General features: G+C 38.4%; 1 protein-coding gene across 2 annotated transcripts in view; it reads left to right on the forward strand.

The window, feature by feature from the left end:
- The window catches only part of ADGRA3 (adhesion G protein-coupled receptor A3), a 99,792-nt gene that overhangs the window by 21,954 nt on the left and 60,837 nt on the right, over nt 1-17,001 (forward strand). Inside the window, exons 2-4 of one of the 2 annotated variants that reach the window (XM_006918961.2) lie at nt 5,184-5,255; nt 12,793-12,864; nt 16,240-16,311. The gene's annotated coding sequence lies outside the window, so the exon portion shown is untranslated. The remainder of the gene's footprint in view (nt 1-5,183; nt 5,256-12,792; nt 12,865-16,239; nt 16,312-17,001) is intronic. The other variant, XM_025051781.1, reaches the window with a different exon arrangement.

Below are 17,001 nucleotides of genomic sequence, written 5' to 3' on the forward strand. Positions count from 1 at the left end.
GGAGTTCCAATAAAACTTTAAGAACATTGTCATTTGAATTTCATATAATTTTCATGTATCATAAAATATTATTCTTTTTGATTTTCTTTTACTCTTTTAAAAATATTTTAAAAACCATTCTTAAGAGTCTATGGTCTGTCTGGAGAACAGATGGAGGGTTGGTTTTGGCTGCCCCTCCAGGAACTAGTTTTCATTAGTGGGATAAATGAAGCAAAACACTAAAAATTTATTTTTGTGGAGTTACCATTTCTGATTTTAGCTTATCACAGGTGGTTCTAAAGGTTTAGGCCGTGTGTCCGTTGAGATTGGTGACTCAAAAGCATAGCCTCGCTGTATTGTCCATTTTTCTTGTACTTGATAAAGAGGTAGCAATAACAAGTATTATTCTCTATGATAAATCTAATGTACAGAATCAGATTTTATTACTACAATTTGTATTACCTGAGCAAATCAGAAATGTCAAGGGATAGAAACTTTTCATATGTAAGTGGCATGCCTTCAGTCTTCAGTCTGTCTTTGATCTTTCTATCTGAATACCTAATGAGCTTCCTCCCCCTATTCTGCATAGTAACACATTTCCTGGATAACTTTAACCAATCCATACTACTGGGACTAATGTAAATATCCAGTCATTTGCTTTTACAAATAATACAATGAATAATTTTGTTATACAAATATACAATTATACAGCATTTAACATGTCATATATTTTGCAAAAGTACAAGTATATCTTTAGGATAAATTTCCAGAAGGTGAATTAATGGATCAAATGTTATGCATTTGTATTTTTGCTCTCCATAGGGATTGTTCTGATTTATAGCAAAATATGAGTGGCTGTTTGCCTCTGAATATAAAATGTGTTAGCACATTTTTTTTCCCCACTCTAAGCGATTTATGGTATCTTTACATTTTAGTTTTAATTTACATTTCTCTCATTATTAAGATCACATATCCCTTCATGTGATTATGATCCATCAGTACTTACTTTCTTCGAGCTTTCTGTTCATGGCCTTTGCTATGTTTTCTATTGGGGATTTTTTTTTTTTTTAAGATCTCTGTATATTTGGGAAATTAGGACTTTGTTTCTGATAGTTGTAAATATTTGTTTATTTTTTTAACATGGCTTATGAGTTTAAAAATATCAAAAAGACGTTTTTAAAATGCACTACGGTTTAAGTGTACTCTTATTTGCTCCTTTTCCATAGACTAGAAAATCTTTAGTTGTTATGACTTCTGCATTCGCCTGTCATCTGCATCTCTTTTTTCTTCATCTGAGTCTGCCTCCCTTTTCACCTTCTCTGAATCTCCTGCCCCGCCCCCCCTTCTAAGGACACTAGTCCTTGGGTGTAGGTCCCTAGTCCAGGACGATCTCATCCTGAAACCTTCAGTTACATCACAAACATCCTTTTCCTAGGTAAGGGCATGTTCACACGTTTTAGATGGACATATTTTCAGAGGACCACCATGCAGCCCGCTATGGTAACCCTATTTGATTGTTTACCTGATTTTCCCCTTCAGTGGTTGACTTTAAGAATTACATTCCTCGCATTCAATCTGAATATTTAATGCGCTCGAAATATATTTTCATTTCCTCTCAAAAGGTGAATTATTCTCTGCCTTCTGCCATCCAAGGTATGGGTGCTGTTACCAGCGTTCTATTCTAGGACTTGCAATAACAAGCAACTGAGAACTTCTCATACTTAATTTTTATTTCTTTCTGCTCCATAAACTTTTGATTTCTTTTTTTAAAAATCATGTTTACATTAAGCCTTACTCCTTTTTTTATGTTTCAGCATTAAATGATATACTAAATTACCTTGTTACTGTGTAAAGCGATAGCAGTGGACATCAAACTTAGCTTATGGTGTTGAAATTCAAGAGATGTGAGCCCAGAATACTGTTTCTGAGCATTGTCTATAGATCATGTGGTGTTAACATTATTGATGTAGAACAGAAATGGGCATATATAAGCTTTATAACTTCGGTCAAGCATTGTATTTTTCATTTAGTTACCTCCTAGAAAGTTTGAAATTTCTAAGATGTCAGCAAAAATACTGATTATGAATGGGTTTTAGATTTATAAAGATACATGATATTATGCATTTGCCAGTTCCACAGTCCCCCCATCTCAAAACTGAGTATAAAAGCTGTCTGCAGAGTAGATTTATTCATACCGATCCCGTTTTCTTGCGCAGAATCCTCAAACACGTCAAGTAATGTGTAGACCGAATATATTAACATGAAGTTGTAAACTATATTTTTAAGGTTACAGTTATAACTTTTTAAGTGTGATGAAATGTCTTTTCACTCTCAGTAAAATCTACCGTTTATTGTGCTAAAGCCTTTATGACTGAGCAAATGACAGTCCTTTTGCTGAAGCAGTACTGAACCCAGTGAATGTAATTCATTCACCACCCTGGCAGTTTTTCACAAGCTACTTCCATATTTGGGTTTCATTCTTCACTCAGAAATAGGACACTGTTGTCACTGGGCTTAGTAGATTGTGTAGTTTTCCTTATTTTTTGGTTTATTGATTATAAATTCTTGGTCACCGCAAAGTTTATCAGCTTTGCTCATTAAAGTGTGAATAATTATAGAAAATTAAAAGAAGCTAGACGAGATCTTGGCGACCATTCGGGTTTGATTTTTTTCCATCTTTAAAATGACGAGATCGAAGTCTACCTGGAAAAGTAAAGTGACTACCCCAAACTAAATCATTTATCACTGGTGGAGTCTCAGTTAAAACTCTGGACTCTGGTTATCATCACCATTGTTCTTTGCACTATTTTAAGTGCATGTTAAGTTGCAGTCACCACATAAACATTTTTTGGATATAAACAAATATGAATCTTTAAGCCGAGAGTATAAAAACTATTCCTTGCTTCAGTTTTTATTGCTAAGATATAATTGTATTCAAAATTAAATCGATTTTAAACTATGCTTAGTTATTAAGAGTCTTATATTTATCATCAGAAAAAATGGCTTAAAGATAAGAGTCATATTCTAGATGCTTCAAAAGATATTGCAAGATTATGAAGAATAACAGAGAAGCTAAAGGAAACCTCATCATTAAGAGAGTGATCATTTTGATATATTTCTTCCAAGTCTTCTTTTTTTTTTTTTTTTTGAAAGAATCATTTTCAATGGATGCGTAAAATTTTGTTGCTTGGATGTACCATAATTTAACTCTTACCTAAACTGACCTCTTTGGTAGTTTCTAATTTTTGTGTTTTAAATCAGGCTGAACAAGGTCATCGAATATACTTCTTGTCAGATTGGTGACTTGTTAGCTTAGGGTTGATGGCTGTGATAGCAGTTTGCAGGCTCCTGAGTGAGCAGAGCCTAGCTGCTTAAGGAAGCTTGTTTCGGTGACCTCTGTGGCCGTGTGCCGGTCAGAGTTCGCTTTGGCCTGTGCCAACTACCTTACTTTTTAAAAACCTTTGCCATTCTGATTAGAGAACATGGTTTTGTATTTTAATTGAAACCTTTTTTGATCATCCTGTTTTCCTGGTTCCCGTAGTTGAAGCCTTGTCCTTGCCTTAGTTTACATGTAGCTTTGAGGGCAGGCCAAACACGACGCGGTAATATACTGTGATTGCAAGAAACATTACAAGGAGGGAGGGTGTGTGTCTTAGAACCAGGGAAACAGAATCAGAAAGTTAGTGAATGCTCATTGAGCGTGTCATATATTTTCTAATTTCCTTCTAGTATTTATGAGGTAGATGCAATTCTTCCTACTTTATGAATGAGGGAACTCTGTTAAAGAGAGGAGTGACTTGTCCAAGATCAGTGTCACTTGAAAGTGATAGAGCTGAACTTCAAACACAGGTGTACTTGAAAAGCTCCTAATAAACACCCCACAAAGCAACCTCTGAAATGTTCATCTGCATGAGTAGGGATTTTTTTTTTTTTTAATTCCACTTATATCAAAGTGGATGCCAAATTAGATGCCAAATGAGTATTTTTGTTTTAATACAAATAATCGAAGTTTTTTCTTTTTCTTTCTTTTTTCTTTTCTTTTCTTTTTTTTTTTTTTTTTTAGAATAATGGAAGTAGACAAACTAAAAATGTGCTTGAAACTTTGTAACCCAGAGGTAGTCTGTTAACATTTGTATAGGTGTAGAATTGCTGCGTTGTTCTGTCTGGAGTGAGGAGGGTCACCACTGAACCCTGGACCCCGTGTGGGGGGTGCACCTGAAGTTGTGCAACGCATGTGTGATAGAGAATTTTCTGTCCAGTGGTGTGTCTCTTGACTGACATCAGCTTACGTTGGAAAACATGGAGTTTGGAGTCGAGATTTTCTGAGTTCACCATCTGGTTCTGCCATTTGCAACTGAAATCTTATGCTATTAACATAACTCTTCTATGCCTTGGTTTTCTCATTTTCTTAACTCGATATGCCTACTCTTTCAAATTAGGTAGCTTTAGCATTTTCACTTTATTTATAGAAACTCTCTCTTGGTATTCAGACTTCAAAAGGTGCTTGGTCCCAAAGCCTAGAGAGGAAGCAAGATCATGTACATACACATCGTCTCTTAGGCAAATCCTGCCAGGGGGTGGCTCAACTACGACTTCTTTAAATAAATTTTTCTTCGCAGTTCATTTTTTTAAGAACACTGTCCTGTTACATGAGGTATAATACTATGGTGTTATATCTGTGTCTCTCTGTATGTGAGTACAAGCGGGAAGTATATTTTCATACGTACAGACGTAGATTTGTATGCTATTTAATTACAAATAATCAGCATATCTAGAGGGTACTTTATTTTTTTGTAAGGTCAATATTTTATAGAGCATGTTACACATTTTTCTGTTAAGTTTCCAGTTTTAAAATAAGTATTCATCTTATATAAGTTGATTAATTATACAAATGTATGTGGCATTCTTTATTCTTAGAGTGAACTGAGAGCTATTTTGTTTTGAGTTCTCTATTTTAAATTTTTTGGTTCAATGTGACAGGAACAATATAAGAGGTGGTATGTGTGAGTGAGCTCTTTTATGTGGTTTCTCAAAGAAAGAGAAGTTCCTTTTTTTAATAAGGCCATCTCAAAAATGTTGGGGGAAATAAATGACTTCTTAGAATTCCTGATAGGTTTAAACATAATGAGCTAAATTATTTGGATATGACATTAATGGTGTGTATATATTGGGCAACCTACATTTAAGTTTTCTGTCCTTTCTAGGATCCTGAGTAACAATAAAATATCCGAACTGAAGAATGGCTCATTTTCTGGGCTAAGTCTCCTTGAAAGATTGTGAGTATTCTTTTATTACCATCTTTTATTGTTATTTTACTTAATGAATTTTCATTGTAAATCTATTACCAAACTCCCAACTTTTCAAAAAAAAAAATATTGAGTTTTGCCAACATTTTATTATGAAAAATTTCAAAAATGGAATTAAAAAATACAGTTATGATTTCACTTATATATGGAATCTTAAAAAAAAAAAACAAAGCAAAAAAAAAAAAAAAAGAAAGAAAGAAAGAAAAGAAAATGAACAAACCAAACAAAACCAAACTCATAAAGAGAACAAAGTGATGATTGTCAGATGGGAGAGGGGTTTGGGGGATGAGTGAAAAAAATAAGAAGTATTAGTGCAGTTGCCAGTTATAAAAATAGTCATAGCATGTGAAGTAGTAATATTATGATAACTGTGTGTGGTGCCAAATGGGTACTACACTGACGGAGGTGGTTAACTTTGTAAGGTATATAAATGGCTAATCATATGTTGTACATCTGAAACTAATATATGTGAACCGTAACTGAAAATTAAAAACAAAACAAAACAAAACTAGTTCGAGCAGAGGTCGGCAGACTCTCTGTAAAAGGCCAGATAGCCAATAGTTTAAGCTTTGTGGGCCATGAGGTCTCAGACATGGCGACTCGATTCTGCCGTTGTAGTGAGGAAGCAGCGACAGATGAATAAATGACTCGATGTGGAGGTGACTTTATTTACAAAACAGGCCATGGATTATAGTTTAATAACCCCTGGCTTTGAAAGTACAGATGGCATTTTGAAATTGTCATAAAATGTATATGCCTCATAAAACAGACAAGTAGACTTTAAAAAGCAAGTCTAGGGGCAGAAACTTTTGGATAAACTTCAGTGTTTTATCTGGCTGTTTCTGAATGCGATCATTGCGTTCTGCTAATGACTAGGTCTAGTTTTGCTGAAGATCAGACGTGTCACAGGTGGCACTCATTTCTAGCCTCGATGAGTTTTTACACAGTGGATATTTAATTTGCTTGTATTAACAAAAATGCTATTCTAGGATTGTTTCAACATCTCGTGTTACTCATACACTTAGGATAACATTTCAGAATACCGAAGGAAGCCACACAGTGAGCCTCTCCATTTCTGTGGAATAGCAAAACTTTCCTCTTTTTCTTTGAGCCTTCTTTGCTCTGCCTGCCTCACTATCGCTATGTCTAGGCGGCCTTTGCTTAGTCATTTTAACTCATGGCTTCTCCCTCAGTTGGACTCCCATAGAACTTTTTTGCGTCCATCACTGATGTGTTTATTGAAGCATATACCATCTACAGAGTTCTTCTTTATCCTTTTATGTATGTCTCTGTTCATTTAGTATTCAGATGTCTTTAAGTTAGGTTATGTATATGCAATGACATACACATATTTAGTAATACACTTTATACGTTCATATTTACATGTGTATGCAAAAATATGTATATTTATTTACATAGGTTTACATATGTGCGTACACACATAGGCACATAAATAAAATGTTCTTGGCCCAGCAATGCTTAATTCTCGGATCTATTAATTTAATTAATTAATTAATTGATTGATTGATTGATTCAAGTGTTTCTGTCATGCTTCTCATAGTTCACGTGCTTCAGACGATGCTGGCCGCACCTCAGCTCCGGGCCTGACCAGGCTGAGGACAGTCCTTCACACATGTTCCTTGGTCACTGATTCAGGACTGGGCATCTGATCCCATTTACTTGAGTTGAGAGTGGCTTGGGGCTTTGGGGAGAGGAGCAGCCTCACTGTCATCAGGAAGGTGGTGGTACCTCCGGTCTAGAGGCTGTCCTGCTACCTACCGGTTTGGTCTCGAGAGGCAGGAGGGAGGCGCAGTGGTCGCAGGAAGCACCCTGTCCTCTGGCCACTGTCTGTGGATGTGAGCCCAGATCCTGCTCCTCCGGTGCCTGCTGAAAAGGTCTGAGAGCTGAGGGTGACTGGCCTCTCGTGGAAACACCCCTGGTTTTGCTTCACTCAGTTTTTAGAACACATGATAGGCCAAAGAGATCCCATAGTCAAGTTGCTTGACCCTTCTAGTGGGAGTTCATGATCAAAGGCTGATTAGCATCTTCTCAGACCTTCCCCAGAGCAGCCTGTTTTCTCTCCTGGGCACGGAAGTGGGCCGGGAGCTTTCCACCCTTCAGAGCCCACGACCATCTTTCTCATATTGATCGTTTCTTTGGTGTTCCTGTTCTTTGATTTGATTGGATTCACTCTTTTTCAAGTGAAGCCTGTATAGATTTAGTAGTTTCCATACCAGCTCCTGGAATGATCTCTTGATTCATGCTTCCTACTGTTTTCATAGCTCTGCTCATTTTTCCTCTCTACCTGGTTACCCAGCTCGCTAACCTACTCTGCCTCCTGCACGACTGTCCTCTTCCTGTGACCAGACCCCACGACTCTCTTCCCTCCTTCGTGTCTGTCAGCTCTAGTTGCACTTTCATTACCATAAGGCTTTTCTCGTGGACTCTGGTTTACTTCGGGGTCTCGTCATACTCTCCATGGTGTGTCGAGGTGGCTTCTTTCTCAGGACTCTGCAGACTTCAGGACTTGTCTGGGGCTCTCTCTGTTTCAGATACGATGTAAGTGAGCATAGTGGTTGTATTAGTTTGCCAGGGCTGCCATGACAAAGTGGCACAGACTGGGAGGCTTAAACAATCGAAATTTATTTGTCCCAGTTCTGGAGGCTGGAAATTGAAAATCAAGGTGCTGGCAGTATTGCTTTCTTCTGAGGGTCATGAGGGAAAGGCTCTGTTCTAGATGGCTGTCCTCTATCTGTGTCTGCATCCATATCTCTTCTTATATAAGGACACCAGTCACGTTGGATTAGGGCCTGCTCTAGTGACCTCATTTTAACTTAATTACCTTTTTGAAGGCCCTGTCTCCTAATACAGTCACACTTTGAGGTACTAGGGGTCAGGACTTCAAAGTAGGAATCCCCTGGGAGTGGGGACACAGTTCAGCCTAGAAGTTCAAACCCATGTTTAAGGATGAACTGTATAATTGTTATTTGAAAAATTCTCTAAAATTTATACTTCTTATAAATTTTCTTTTCAATTCTTTGGTAAATGTTATTCGTATTTTTAGACCTTGTAGCCCGTTTAGAATTAGGAACTTCCGTTATTTATGAGTTCATCCATTTATCCACCCTTCCTCTCTCCCATCTTCTCTCTTTATTTTATAGTATCATCATTCTTGGGTTAACAGTTTGTCACAATTCAGTGAGACTCCCCTATATTCTAATTACTGACACTCAAATTGCATAGTGGTCGATGTGTCTGACTCCTCAGTGTTCATTCCACCCCAAACGCTGGGTCTGGGTCACCAAAGCATCTCTTTCTAGTGATTGTGACAGACCCAGCCCTCGCCAATAAGAGGTGAAGGGGAATGAAGCTTTGAGGCTTCAGAGAAAGATTTCCCAGCTCCTAAGAAGACAGAAGAAGAACGTCTCCATTCTTATTCATGGCTTTGTGCTTGGAGGTGGCTTTTGGATCTGGGATAGGATGTCATGGTTGAGGGTAAGCTGACCTTCTGAAGAAGAGTGGATCTGAGAGAGAGAGGTGACTAGCCACTAAAGCTGCCTTACTGCTAGATTTCCTGTAAATCCAGAGGATTGTTTTCTTTATTATTGAAACTGTTTTGAGTAGAGATTTCGGATACTTACAGTTAAAAAGCATCTTATTTGACATGCTTCATATTCTTTTTTAAACTATCTCTTTTTCTGAGAACTGTTAAAATATATTTTTTTTAATTTTGTGTAGCAGTTGTTGTGCACCTTTCATTCATGTTTTAGTGATGCAACATATCCATAGTCAGCTATACGTCCTAACATTCTACTCATGTTCACCAGGGAAGCTGTGGCTTGGTGCTGGGAATATTAAATGAGACAATCTGACTATAAATATCTTTTGGCAATGCCTGATTAATATGGCTATTATTATACATTATATATGTCAGGAATTTTTTTTTTAAAGAAAACATGTATCTTTAAATCATATTACAGTACTTAGTTATTCATGAGGGGTGTTCTGAAGGAACACATGCAGTACATCATTGACCACAAATTTATGTAGTGTTTTAGCTGAATCATTTTTTGTCGTAGATGCTTTTTAAAATCTGAAAAGGGAAACAGGTTTTGAAAAAATGGAACTGACATTATATGTTTCTACTAGCAGAGATTTTTTAGGTTTTGCAATACAAGTCAGACACATACCGATTGAATTTTCTCTGGAAATCTTCTCTCTGAGGTGTAGGGTTGGGATCACTTGGGGAGAGGGAGATAGGAACTAATACGTTGGGTCTGATGATTAATTGTACTTCCTGGACATAAAAATTTGGGGACACAAACTAATTTTTATTTTGAAAATTTTCAAACATACAGAAAAATTAAAAGAATAATGTGATCTCCCATATCACCAATTTACACAGTCAATAATTATTAACAATTTACTGTCATATTTTTTTATATTAGATTATAGCTACACATAAACATGTTTGCTAAACTATTCGAAGGCCAGTTACAGACATGACCCTGAACCTTTATTGAAAAGTATAAGTGGCTGTGATAGAGCGATAAGCAGTAATCTCTTCATTGTCTGACTTTATGAATATTCTAATGATTTTGTGGCAGCCCATAATTCACTAAAAATATTTTTATAGTAAAGTTCAGGTCATATAATTTTGTCTCAGCCGTGGTGAGAGAAATATGACTCTCTAGAAACATCTCAAAATAAGACCAGTGTCTATGATGAAAGAGGGCCTGAGTGAGTGAGTGAGTGTTGCAGGAAGGTGTTGGGGCAGAAGGGGAAGTGACAGTTGGAGAAAGGGAGATGAGCAAGGCCAAGGCCACGGGTAGCTGCGAAAGTTACTTGAAAGAGTCTGAACTTTCTTCTCCAGGGACTAGGGAGTGGGACAGCGAGAGAGAAGGAGGGGCAGCTGTCAGGTGGAGCCTTCGGTGAACACATCTCGGTCCCTCAGACCCCAGAAGCTGAGTCATTCCACTCCCCCATGGGGTGAGGGTTCTTCCCAGAGCCAGTCATGCCCTTCAGTTCTGACCATCCTGGAGCGGCTTCCAGGATGTGGCCGAGACAGGAGACAGTTTTATGTGGAGGAACAAGTGTGGTGCTGCTGTCGGTGTCTGCCACAGCAGCCATTTGGGCCCCCAGAATGGTACCAGTCTGGGGGCAAGGGATGCCGTCCCTGGTGGTTATAGCAGGGACTTTGTTATCTGCGTGATTTTTCTATTTCTATTGAAATTGTTACACTGGGTCCATCCTTTGGACCCATGGTTAAGAGGAGAACCTAAAGGCTGGTCGGAGGTCCACAGAGTGGAGTTGGATTTGTAAGTTGACTCGATTTTCTTCTGTTACCATCCAGATGTATTTCATGAAGCTTCTTGGCTTTCTCAGATATTTTCAGTTACTTCATTTAGAAAATATCTTAGAGACCGGGATGCAGAAACCAAAAAAGTTAGGGCAGCTACCAGCATTGACAAAGCTGTTTGCTTGTGGAAGGTAAAATCTGAGTTGTGATCCATGAAATATTTATTAATGGTAATCAGAGCACAGAACTTATACTATGTTTAATACTCATTTCCTTTTTTAAAAGGAAGAATTGCAAAGTACGTGGGGATGTGTTTCATTTAGAAAAACTTGGCTCTAATTTGGGGGGCCGAGTGTAATTGCAGCTCCACCCCTAGCTCCTGAAGACTGCCTCGTGTCGGAAGGGAGTAAGACACGAGAAAGGCAGACAGGATTTGCTGGAGCACATGACGTTCCCCGGAGTCACAGATTGTACCTCCAGAGAAGTGTTCTTGAGAATTTCTAAGCGATCTCTATCGCCACGTACCACACAGCGTGGACAGTGTGGGAAGCCACAGTGTCAGTGACACATGGGAATGTCGGGCTCACTGGAAATGACTTGCCACCTCAGCGAGCAGAGGGCCAATCTCATCAGGACGTTTTTGTGAAATTTCTAGGAAACCTAGAAACCAACCCCAGTAACTTGTCTGTATCAATAGTTAGGATGAGCTGTTAAAAGAAATAGGCTGTTACCAAGCGGGTCATGCTTCAAAACAGTTGTCATGAGCTCGCGGGACAGTAAGATCGAATCACTTTCCTCATCAAATGGAAGAAAATGCATAGATGGATGTTCGTGGTAGTAAGACCCCCTCGGAGTCCTGAAAAAGCACAGGTGGACCAGGGAAGTTGGATGCTGTCTGAGTTGGAGGGATTTGAGACGACGAACTGAGGAATTTTCTCGATGTAGATGGCCTAGGCACAGGCGAGGATGACCGTGATAGAGCCATAGTTAACAAAAGGTCCCAGAGACTTGTCACCTCGGTTTCATGATCGCAGGTGGCACCATTGGCCCAGGATCTTCTTCCTGGAAGGCCTTTGAAATCTCAGCGAAGTCAGGAACCTGCTAATGTGAGGTGCCTGCTACCCTAGGTTTGTACTGAGTATCGCTTCGCGTTTCCGGATCGTTCCACCAACGCTGTGTGTGTCCCGAAGCCTTGTGTACCACAAGGAGTGTGAGCGCACACCTGCCTGGAAGAGACGAAGCCGCAGTTGTTAGGTCGAGAAGGAGGGGGAGATGTGGGGAAGAGTGTCTGTCCACAGTCCGACTTCAGGTGCTCTGAGATTTGACCAGAGGCCACCGGGGACTTCAGTGGACGAGGTTATGAGTAAGTGACACCCACCTCGGGTGTCACTCAGAGCCAGCTGCTGGCTGGACTGTGTCATGGGGAAATGAGCTTCATTCTGTTCTGAGCCCTCCTAATGCTGTCAGCTTTCTCTGAGGGCGCCCCAGACTCTCATATGGGGTGAATTGGGAGTCTTCTGCTGAGCCCAGGCACCCAGTGGAGAGCAGCAGCCTTAACAGGCAGCCCAAATCCACCTTGGTGGAGGGGCGTGGCTGTGGCACTCACTGCTGCCCCCCAGTGACAGTGTACTGACATGGAAGGACCACACGCTTAAGAAGAATGGGAGACAATTGTGACCGCCATCAGATGCCATTGGGTAGGGGGCTGGTGGATCTTTGCCTTGAGCCATATGTTGTGAACTATCACGTTTATTTTAAAGAAAAACTAACCATAGAAGCCCAGGGAGGGGCTTCTGAACAACCAAATATGAATTTTAGTGTGTAATTTCTGAAGTGGTTTAAAACAATATGACTTTATTATGTTTGTCATAAATGCAGTCACTCATTTATTTTGATAACTAAAGTATAACATACTAATAAAGAAATTATAGAAATAATGTATAGGACTGTAGTTTAACTTTGAGTTTGAATAATATGCTACACGTATCTTTTTTGACATATAACTTTATTCTTATATTGACCAAAACAAGTGACTTTGGAACAAGGTTTCTTGAAGTTGAATTCTGGCTCTGCCACTTACTCTGGGGTGGTCTTGGCTTAATCTTTTCAGCTTCAGTTTTCTCCTATTATTATTGTTTTCTGTATAACATTGTGCCTAAATATGTGTTACAGTGTTGATATGTAAATAACTTATTTTATTTTTAACAGGGATCTCCGAAATAATCTTATTAGTAGTATAGATCCAGGTGCCTTTTGGGGACTGTCATCGCTAAAAAGATTGTAAGTGTTTGACTTGCTTGCTTATGAATTTGAACTGTTTCTTTTAGAAATAACCATTCATCTACTTTAAGTTTGACACAATAAGAACAATGGGTTTTTAATGATATTTAGAAGTTCACCAGGCCAAATTTATGATAGAAAACAGAATATATACTATAAGTGGCTTAGAAGATTGTTAATTTGTATAGTAATTTGATTTGTTTGGTGGTAGATAGTTGTGTCCCTCTTATGCTAATAAAATTATTGCTGTATTGGCTTTGCCAGCTGTCATCATCTGTGGATACATTCAGACTGTTTCTCTTGTAAATGCCGTATCAGTTGAGGCTCCTTTCTATTAATGATTTAAAATCTTGCCATTTGTGCCCAACAATGAGCCAGACTCCAGAGATACAAAGGTAATCCGGGGACCCCTTAAGGGTTTGCAGTCTAGTGGGATCACATACACAGACCAGGAGCCTGGTTATGGACTTGAATCTGCTTGTAAAGAGATGGAGCGGTGGCTCGAGTTTGGCTGCAAAGTGTCTTAGAAGCTGTCGGGCCTCAGCCAGACCAGCATAGGCAGGAGTATGGAGCGCAGCCTTGAGCAGGCTGCAAGCAGCCTCCAGAAACAGTGATTAGGGAGTGGAGGGCAGCAGCTAGATGAACTTGATTTATAACAGCAAGTGTCAGTCTCTCTGCGCTTCTTACTGGGGGCAACTGACACCATGTTTGGATGGGGCGGTTTGAACCTATGCCTGTGAACGTGAGTCCTTAGATAGGAAGCAAGAGCGTTAGGTGCTAGACCTGCTGTATCAGAAACTCTGGGGCCAAGGTCAAACCATCTTTGTTTTAACTGTCTCTCCCCGTGATTCTGATGCTCCAGTGTGAGAACTTCTAGAATATTTTTCCCTCCAACACTTTTTTCCACGGGACATGACACTGCTGGACAGGATCACTTATTCTCTCCCTCTGTGATCCACACCACTGTATTCACCTCTTTTTGGAAGGAAGCTTTTTCTTTATTAGGATGATTAATGCTAACAGTATCTTCATGTCAAGAAAGAGGCTGAAGGAAATTGGACTGTTAATAAATAGCAGTTACATTCGGATGTTTTAAAGACACTGCAGATTATCTTAGGTTCTCCATCTAGATCTTTATTCTTCAGTAAATAATTTATCAAGTCCTGCCATTCAAAATAAATACATGCATTTCTTGTTCAGTAGCATTTAATTGCTAATATCGTACCAGGAGTTGCCTTTGCATTTTTCATTGCGTTACACGTTAAGTAGTCTCTTGTGTTCTTGCCTAGGAATGTAATTGCCATTTATAACGTTCTTCCCACTAGGAAATATATTCTTAATTCCAAACAGCTGATTTGTCATTGAATTTACAGTATCCAGTTTGCAAGCTGAGAGAGCCTTATATGTAAACTCAGTGAGATATAAAGATATTCTGCAGTAGTAATGTTTGATAGTTGCTTATAGGTAAGGCACTTTTTCTTATGGAGACTTAAAATCATTCATTTCATTTGTGCATATCACTTGGCAACCACACGTAAAGTGTTTTTGTAAGTGTACCATGCCTTTTTGCCTTTATTAGTTTGAATCAGGAAGATTCAGTGGCTTTCTGCAGAATAAACTACCAGAAGTAGGTAGAAGCTAGACCTATTCATTGTCTCTTTTTGCTTTATCAACAAATTCACGCTGATTCTCAACCCGAATGAACACCCATTATCAATACCTAAATACTATTTTAAATAGATATAGCTATAATGAAATCGTTACCCAAAGAATCAATGGTAATTACACCATTTAACGCTCAGAATTGAGACAAGATAATGAATAGAGCCCAGAAATGCTTGTTTAAGCAACAATTCACAAGATGATGCTTCATTTTCTTAGCCAGTAAAACCCAGAAATAAAAGGAAAATCAGCTGGAATTTAAAAAAAAAAGTCCTGCATGATTAAATACTTAGCTTTAATAGTCTGAAGAGCTGGAGAATAGCAAGCACAGATAAAGACTTGTATTGCTTAAGGTTCTTTTATCAAACATTGCTGTAATGAAGGCAGAGCTACGAAATTATGGGACACCAGGATCACCTAAGCCATGAAATATCTGAGCGAAAAACTTAGTGAGTAGGCAGACACCTGATTCAAATGCCGTATCCTTATAAATTGTCATCAGACTAATACATATTCTTCCGTTACCAAGTATACAATTTAGAATCCAACCGTTATAGTTGAGAAGTGGGTGGTGTAAATCGTTTCTTTAAAGAGTGTAACTCAGAGTATAACTCCAAGAATGTGCGGTACTCCCTTACAGTGAATAATATGGATATTGAAGAAAATGTGATAAAAATATTTTTGAAAGTTTGGTGTTGAAAGCTTGTTCTAATTCTTTTATCGTGATTTAAAGTGACGAATAATTCTTTTATCGTGATTTAAAGCGACGAATAAATCTAAGAACTGGTAAAAACGAAGATCATTATATTTATAGTTTACTAAGTCCACTGATAAAAAATAATGAAAACCATGCCATTTTATTTGAAGGTTACGGAAATTATAAGTTATTATCTCCCAATTAAAATGTAATCTCCTGATTAATGTGTAAAGTTGTGTTCACTGTCTTTGGTGTAAAGAAAAATAGTGAAGAAAGAACAAAACATTTACCAAACATTTTACGTAGATAAAAAACAAAAAGTTCCATGGATTGAGGAGAAGAAAAAATATTTAGAAAGTAACATTTGATGGGAACTATACAAAGTCAGGAGTGACTGGAAAAAAAAACAATTGGGCCATTACCTAGATATTAAGTAATTTGGGTTGGAGACTAAATGATGGATAAATTAAAGTAAAAGCTGACTCAGTTGCGTTTTCGTTACACTCAAAACTTCGGAATATTTAAGAAGCGAAGTTAGAAAGCTTTACGTTCCGGATGTTCATGAGGAAGTGAAGGATGCAGCATTCATTTCGATAATTTGCCCTCTTGCCCATCGTCCGTTAGATGTTGGTCGAGGTTTTGTCCTCTTATTTCTCCCAGCATAATCAACCGTTTAGGTCATCTAAGGAATCGCATCACAGACAGTAAGATAATATTGAGTCTCATTTGTACTAGTCCAGTTTTATCTTGCGTCATTTTATAGGAGGAAAGTCTTGAAATATAGACGACACTCTAATTAAACAGCGTTTAGTCAGTATAGGCCAGAAGTAGGCGCAAGCAAGGATTGTTTCCCCTGTTGGTGCCACCGTATCTCACTTGCGGTAGGTAAATATGTCCGAGGTGCTGAAAAGAAAAGTTTTGTGTGGTGCTTGGGTGCCGTTCTTGAATATTGAATGCATGAAACCTTCATCACCCAAGAGAACTTACTGAAGACACTTTTTCCCCTTTCTCCTTAGGGATCTGACAAATAATCGAATAGGATGTCTGAATGCAGACATATTTCGAGGACTCACCAATCTGGTTAGACTGTAAGTACATCTCTCTTTCCTATTAAAGTATAAGGAAAAATTTGAACCAGTAGCCAAATATTTATGAATCCCTCTGATATGTTTCGTATTAAAGTAGCAACTATAGAGTAGCAACTAAAGTGGCAGAGGATAAGGACTTCGGAATTTAATCATGTAGAAACTTAGAATGTCATCAGAACTTCATAATACATGACTGCACACACGGGGCACACACAGACACACGGCGTAACATGCGCCCCAGAGAACATGAGCATATTGAGAAACGTGATTGAAAGCTTCGCTCTTCTGGGAAAATTTCTTGGAAGAGGTAAAACTCGAGAAGACGGTCCAGAAGATTGCGGAGATTCAGATCTTTAGAAGGGAAAGGAAGCCGAGCAGGTGATGCTTGGAGGTGGAATAAGGGTGAGGTCAGTTTATCAAGGAGAAGGTCAGTGGTGCTAGGAGTAAAACGACCATTCGAATCAGTCATGCCTCTGACCTTGTGATTTTGGATGAATTGTTTTAACTTTCCTGAGCTTTTCTGTTTTTCATCTGTAAAGGATTGATAGTTCCTCAGTTATTACAAGTATTAATTAAAATTTGAATTATCTCTCTTATGTATATGTCTATCATGTTTATATTTATTATATAATTATGTACTTATATTTATGTATAATATAATATAAATTATGTACTTATATTTATGTATAA

Source organism: Pteropus alecto, unplaced genomic scaffold, assembly GCF_000325575.1.
Source record: "Pteropus alecto unplaced genomic scaffold, ASM32557v1 scaffold5, whole genome shotgun sequence".
In the NCBI taxonomy this organism is placed as follows: Eukaryota; Metazoa; Chordata; class Mammalia; order Chiroptera; family Pteropodidae; genus Pteropus; species Pteropus alecto.